Raw genomic sequence first — 8,100 nt, forward strand, 5'->3', positions numbered from 1 at the left:
AAGTTCTCCCAGCGGCAGTATGGAGAATAATAAAGGACCAAGAATTGATCCCTGTGGAATACCAGAGCAGATGTTGTGTTTGTTTGACTCAAAGTCAGCTAGATTAACAAAGTAGCTTCTGCATGTTATGTAGGAGTAAAACCAGGACAAAGCTGTCCCTGACAGCCCTACCCAGTGTTCAAGACGTTGTATTAGAATTGTATGGTCAATTGTGTCAAAAGCCGCCGTTAGGTCCAGCAGTAGGAGAACGGATACATTTTTGTTGTCAGCAGACACCCTAAGATCATTAATTACTTTTAAAAGTGCAGTTTCTGTGCTGTGTCCTTTCCTGAAGCCGGATTGGAATTTGTTGTGCACCTTATTGTTCTGCAGAAATACATCCAATTGATGAAAGATATTTTTTTCTAGGACCTTGCCCAGAAAAGGCAAATTGGAAATGGGTCTATAATTACACAGCATGGACGGGTCGAGGTTGTGTTTCTTGAGTAAGGGTTTAACTACAGCCGTTTTCAGTGTTTCTGGAAAGACACCTGATTGTATAGAGTTATTTACTATTTTTAGGATATCTCCAATCACACAGTCTACAACCTCTTTTAGAAATGGCGTGGGTATTGCATCCAGCGAGCAAGACGACGATGTCATTTGCGATATGGTTTTACGAAGTTCCTCTTCATCAATTGCACAAAATGATACTAGGCTGCCCCTAGATTTATCTACACTTTTACACATGGCACCATTAACCGCATTTGCATTTGTGACAGTATTATTCATAATACCAGCTCGAATGTTCACAATTTTGTTGTCAAAGAAGGATGCAAACTCATTACACTTTGCTTTAGAGGCAAGGAGTGACTGCTTGTAGGACTGGGGGGGGGGGGTTTAAGAGGCGTTCAATAGTGGAGAATAAGACCCTAGCATTGTTCTTGTTCTCATTAATAATTCCAGAAAAATAGGCCTGCCTAGCCAGACGCATGGTTCTATTGTAGGTGGATGTTGATGACTTAAAAATCTCTAGTCTAGGTGGATAGTTAGTTTATTTTTTCTCCAAGCTCGCTCTGCTCTGCGGCATTGTTTCTTGAGTGAGCGTATATGATCGTTTATCCAGGGTGTTACTTTTACTTTATGTTTCTTTTTAGTTTTCATAGGAGCCACTATATCCAGAGCTGACTCTAATTTAAGATTAAAACGTTGAACCATATCATTTACTCAGGGAATATCAGGAAGGGGGGGTGCACATGCAAGATGGCGAGCAAACTCTTCTGCTGCCGATGAACTGAAAAATCTCTTTTTTATAGTATATTCTCTATTGTATTTTTTTGGTCATATTAAAACAGTAAATAGTTGTCCGATAAGTCAGGCTTAGCGATGATCCTGTCCATAGAAATACTTAGCCCTTAAGAGATCAATAGGTCTAGGGTGTGGCCTTGATTGTGGGTTGGCCCGGTAACATGCTGAACAAAATCAAGGGAATGCAATAACTAAGAAACTCATAGCAGTAACATCTGTAACAATATCCACATGTAAATTTGCATCGCCAGCAATCAAGGTTCTCTCATAATCAGTGGAACAGATAGATAAAAGTTCTGATATTTCTGTAAGAAATAAGGATTTGCTACATTTTGGTGGGCGATATATGGTAATCATTAGAACAGAGGATTGACTCTCAAATAAGTTAGCTTGGTATTCAAAGGATGAAAAACTTCCAAAAGACAGAGACTTGAATTTAAAAATGTCCGAGAAAATGTACGCCAAACCTCCACCTCTTTTTCCTTCACGCACTGATTGAATAAAATGATAGTTTGGTGGGCAGGCGACGCTAAGTGCAACAGCTCCATCTGTGCCCAGCCATGTCTCTGTTAAAAAAATTATATCTAATTTCTCTTCACAGATTATATCATTTACAGAGGAGGGCTTGTTTAAAAGTGACCTGATGTTAAAGAGGGCCAGGTTTATTTTATGACATTCTACTGTACTATAGCCCCTACAGGGAATGTAAGTTAAGTTAGCTAAATTAGCAGAGCCACTGCTTGTCCTGGACACTCTATTTGAAATTACAGTTGAAATGTTGTGGGCCTGCTTAATAAAAGCGCCTAGAGGAGCATCGGGTCCAGATACGTTAGTTGCTGGGTATAATATCGGACCCAGCTGACATCAGCGGCTGAATGTATTGTCCAGCTGGGAGGCCAGGATCTTCTTTCGTTGAGGTCGTGGAGGGATGGGTGGGGGCGAAAGAACCCAGGCCACAGATTTCTGGGGCATGGCAGGGTCAATTTTGTCCGTTTTCAAAGATGGTGGTTGTGGAGCCGGGCGTTTGGCCGGTGGCGGTTGTGGAGCCGGGCCTTTGGCCGGGCGCCTGGCCGGGGTCATTTTAATCCCAGTGTTAATTAGTTCATTCATCCCCTTCGTGAATTCTAGAAGGGGCATTGGAGATAGGGAGAAAGAGAAAGATTGGGAAGATGGGGTTTGTTCTTCCTCATCAGTTGACTCTCCAGCCCCTTCCTCTTCCTCTGTCGACTCTCCGTTGTCTGTTGACAGTTCAGTCTGGAGCGAGTGGGGGGGAGGGGGCTCCGACAGAGCTTGAATAGAGCAGCGTTTCTGGCTCCTCCGGCGCTGTACATGGGACATTGTCTTGAGCTTGCCGAAAATAAAGCACACAAAGAAGAATCATCACAAGCCTAAGAAGAATCATCACAAGCCTAAGAAGAATCATCACAAGCCTAAGAAGAATCATCACAAGCCTAAGAAGAATCATCACAAGCCTAAGAAGAATCATCACAAGCCTAAGAAGAATCATCACAAGCCCCTCCTACAGTATACCGTTGTTTCATGTTGAGATTGGCACATTTCCTGGGGCAACCTGCCAAGATCACACATGTCACACAGTTCTTTTTTTTTCTTTTTTTACTCTGCTTAAAAAAAGCAGTGCATTTGAAACTACCTTGCAGTGCACATCATGGGGTGATCACTGCTTGCCTCCTGTGAATTGTTTTATTTATTTGTTTGTTTATTTTCTGTTTATTTCGTTGCTGAGTGAGGTCAGCAGACAACGTGACTTGAGTGAGAGGAAAAAACCTGGGTGAAATTTGCCAATCTCAACAGGAAACAACGGTAAATTGGACCATATTTTCACAAAACGCATATCATGGTGAATGAAACCAGGCTTTAAACAAGCGACAGGAACCATAAAGTATTTATGACAATGTTTATTAAGGTAAGAAAATCAAATGTAAAAGTTGGGGGGGAAATGAATGGAATCCTATGGAGAACATGTTGCTTCTGGTACCAGAACAGCGCAACCAGCGGCCAATCATAGGAACTTTCAGTTTCGTGTTTGATTCATTTTAAATCGGGACAATTACACCCCTGGTTGTTAGCTTGTAGCACGGCTATTTTTGATAAACATAGAGAGCCTTTTGCAAGAGTCGGTAGAATTGAGCCGACTTGATACTCCTGTGGAGTGGACCTTAGTTTGCTGCTGCTGCAGAAACCAAGCCTAAACAAGCCAGAGACATTTTCCTGTGGCATATTTTAACTAAATACCATATTCTCTGGTCTGATGCTATATTTTGCTTATTTTTCACCATTACTGTGAGACTGGTCGTAGACAGAGCACAGACGAGACTCCACCAGTGGCGTCAGTTCAGCAAAAGCTAAGGTATGGCAACATGACTGGTGTCTTGCACGCGCGAAGGCACGCATGCAAGACCAGTCATGTTGCCAATCCTTAGCAACAGGCATGATGAATTTATTTTAATTTTATAATTTTTACAGTTTACAGTTTACAGTTTAGGCATTTAGCAGACGCTTTTAGTCCAAAGCGATTTACAATAAGCAGGTAATACATCATTATAATAAACAAGATAACATGTCAGAACATCAACAGCAATATAACAAATGCAAATTAATATCTATCTAGAAAAACAATATAATCAGTCAAGAAAAAAGGGTTCTAAGAAACCTAAAAACAAATGCTAACTAGCTTCATGTATGGTCATTGAGTGTTCCAGTAGTGCTATGGGTTTACTGTAGGTGGAGTCTGAAGAGGTGAGTCTTCAGTCCACGGCAAAAGCCTGTAGCCAAGGTATGGAAGCTGCCAATGCTGCCATACCTTGCCACTGACGCCTCCGCTACCACTCGCTGTTTTTTTGGTGTTATTTCGGGCCCCCGGGGTCCCCGAACGGCGCGGCGGGGCCACGGTGCTCGCGGAGTGGAGCGGCGGCTTTTAGATCGGTTACTTTTGAGTATTTTTTTTCCCCTGTGGTGCAGGGGGCCAGGCGTTACCCTCGAATTCCCAGTGAGCCGTAAAAAAGTGGTGCGTTGTTAGGCTGTTTTGTAGCTCTTTGGCAGCGGCGCCAGGGGGTCCCCGGAGCTCCAAGGGGTCCCCGTCCACTCCGACGCCCAAGGCTGAGGTCCCAAAGTCGGACAGGAGAGGAGCGGCGGCCCGCCTGGTTCTCCAGAGCTATATCCCCAGGGGTCCACGGCGTTATATCCCCAGGGTAGGGGTGTGCGATATGACGATAATTATCGTCTCGGCGATACAGCTTTGCCACGATAGGCCATTTCAGAATATCGTTTCTCTCGTGATACAAACAGTCATTTAGAAAAGGCTCTGGAATCTGGATATACAGCGAGTGCACGTTCCATGAGTCGCAGCTCGATTGCTTAATTTATACTTCTATAGTACGGTGGTGTAATTCGCCAAAAAGAACAGATCTACAAGCTATAACGTGTCGCGGCTCAACGTGTCGTATAGCTTGGGGATCTGTCCCCTGCTTTCACGGCCCCTCCCCCGGGCAGCACGCAGACAGGCTACAGAGTGTCTACAGCACTGACTGAGTTGTGTGCAGGAGCTGAGGAGCACCGAGCAGCACGGCACACTGGCCCACGATTTAGTTTCACTTTCACGGGACTTTGTAAAGCAGGGATGCAGCTTGGCCTGCATTCTTTGGAGCATATTTTTCATAATGGATGCATTAAACTAACAGGACGCAAACTACTGTACTTATCCGTCCTGCTATCGCTATCAGCCATCTCACTGCTTGCAAAGCTGTGCTGGAGTCTCCACTCTGGCAGTATTGATGAGATGATTTAGATCACCTTGTAAATCCATGCTTCTGTTTTTATTAACTACAAACAAGTAGCTTTTTGCTGCGATTTGTAAAGTGCTTTGTTTGTTATGTTTTCACCATTGATGCATGCGTGTGTCGTCGCGTCTCGCGGTGAAATCGTAGCGTCTATTTTGCGTCTATTACATAATTGGCTTAGTTATAAAACCATGCCATTATTGTTAGTAGAAAAGCTAAAAGCTAGGATGATAATGAGTGAGTAATTCTCTAAAAAGAAAGCTTGTATCATAACAAACCTCCTGACTTTGGTTGGTCATAAGGTAATTTGTTTTCCCTGAAGTTTCAATGGTAAGGCATGGGTTGTTGTCAACCTGTGGGTCGAGACCCCCAGAGAGGTCCCGCCAAATTGTTTTGAAAATAGCCGATCTACAAGCTCACAACACTCAAAAAAACATTTTAAGGGAACCCATGAAACATTTCTGGGACCCATTTGAATGACCTGAACCATCATCACACCAACTAGTAAATATTTTGAGGTAAAAAATGATAATTGTTTAATCAAAAATCTGAATGTTATCATTAAAAAATCATAGATTAGGCTATCTATCTTTCTATCTGCAGCATAAAAATGAATAGATTATCTATAGAATATCTGTGTGGGTCTAATAATCATAATAAACCTAAAAACTCGCATAAAACAGTATCGTGATAATATCGTGTATCGTGATACTGCATGAAGCATATCGTGATAATGCTTTTTGCCAGTATCGCCCACCCCTACCCCAGGGGTCCCCGAAGTTATATAACCAGGGGTCCCTGGAGGAGGTCCCCGGGGCGGCCGTGGACGCGGCGTCGCGTCTGCGCCCGCTTTTTCCGACACACAGTGCCACGTCTGTGGACGCGGTCTCGCGTCCGTGGACTTGTGGTCTCGCGTCCGCGCCCGTGGACGCGGCCGTCAGCGGCTCTTGCTGGAGTACCCTTCAACTATAAAATATGAGCAGTCCAAGCCCCCTCTTATCACCTAACAGGGGGGAGTTTCCCTGGTAGGACGTAGCGCGTGGAAGGAACACGTTATTCCAACCAGTTACTTTCCCCTCCATCAGGCGCCCCGGCTGGCCAGGGCGAGGCAGTATAAAGACATCCTGGTACTATATGTTATTGTGAGGGTATCAACCCTAGGAGACACGGGGAGAACATGCAAACTCCACACAGAAAGGCCCCATCGCCAACCCCACCTAGGGTGTGGGCGCTGATGACGCGGAGGAGAGAACACGGCCCCACCACCCACTGCGTCCCCCGGCGGGAATCGAACCCAGGATCTTATAGCTGTGAGGCGTCAGCACTACCGACTGCGCCAAGGACATTGCGTGTTTGTCGAAGTTGCGGCAACAGAAAATGAAACGCTCCGCCAATGATAGCAAACCACACGCACTGGGAAATAGGATCGAATCCAGACGGAGCCTGTATTCTGTATCATCCTATTTACCATCCGGAAAACGGATTAACATTAACGTGATATGTTACTATATGAAGTAATGGTAGGCTGCACTGTCCCTGTGGTTTTGGGTTGGGATTTATATGCAAACTGCTCAATCAAAAGAATGAGATTTAACTGGGTGACTCACAATGCGTGCGCCATGGCATGCATCGTTTCTTTCTGACAACCACCTAAATATTGTCAGATGGCAATTGATTAGACGTTTGCCCGGACGGCGGGACCCAAACCAGTGAAAACAGCAGATCTACATTGCAATCAGCCAGGGTTATATTTCTTGCAAAAGATTATAAAGACAACAGGTGTATACTGTTAATGTATAGCTTTTTATTGCCTTGCATGAACTAACAATATTTGACAGATATGAACTATAGCTTATACATTTTATTTGAATGAATTGGAATGTTATATTATAGCAATTGAAGCAACAATGATGTATGGAACACTAATGGAGAGGGGACATGGCACACATTACGTATCGTGCGGAATGCACGCCCGACATGAAGGTATACAGTATGAATACAGGTCAACTTGCCAAAATTCCAACTCGCCAAATCAATTTTCTAGGACAGCTCGCCAACTAGCGTGGACATGTCGCCAAATGGGTAGGATGCCTAGCCAAATGCTCCAAAGTCATGTCACCAACCAGCTTGGACAGCTCACCCCTAAACCACAGACTGTGATATAAACAATTATAATCTAACAATCAGGCCACAGACGACTGAATATCTGCTCAGGGACAGCAGCATTATTATAACCATTAGCCTAATAAAGCATACTACGCCAAGCTACCAAATGTACTCAACTCACATGTCTGTCCCAAAATATTATATCCTATTTTAAATATGTATATAAGAGTAAATAATAAATATCTTGTGTTTAAAAAAGAAATCTACAAGCGTCCCCAACTCGCATGTCTGTCCCAAAATACCTCGCTTCTAGCCGGCTACATACGAGGACCAAATGCATAATAGAATAACTTCGAGACATTAATTAATGTAGGCCTAGCTGCAATTTGCGCGCACAAACAGCTTTTTCTTTCTTTCTTTCTTTCTTTCTTTCTTTCTTTCTTTCTTTCTTTCTTTCTTTCTTTGTGTTGATTTATTCATTTTATTTTGTGATTTGAATTCCTTTTGGGAGCTGTCAATGTATCTGTATAGGTATTGGAATTCATCTTGTCAGTAGGGGGGCAGTATCAGAGCGTCTCAGAAAGTCTGGGGCTTATTACTTGCAGATCCGTCATTATCAAGAGAGCAACCATATCTGCAAAGTAACTAGTAACTAAAGTGTTCAAATCATAAAAGTTTGATAAAGGTTTGATCTCAGAGCAAAACCAGAACATATGTGTATATGTGGGTTAGGGTTAGGGTTAGGGTTAGGGTGAATTCTACTGAGCCATTTTATTTAAGCAAACTTGAGTTAGAAATGTTTTTAAGATAAACACCTCTGAGAACTTGTGTCTATGTAAATATTTCTCTGAGGATGGACCATCATCATCTATGTGTCTTTTGTTATAGGAGTCGTTCTGGAAGAAAACTG

Source organism: Nannobrachium achirus, assembly GCF_963921795.1.
Source record: "Nannobrachium achirus genome assembly, chromosome: 3".
Classification (NCBI taxonomy): Eukaryota; Metazoa; Chordata; class Actinopteri; order Myctophiformes; family Myctophidae; genus Nannobrachium; species Nannobrachium achirus.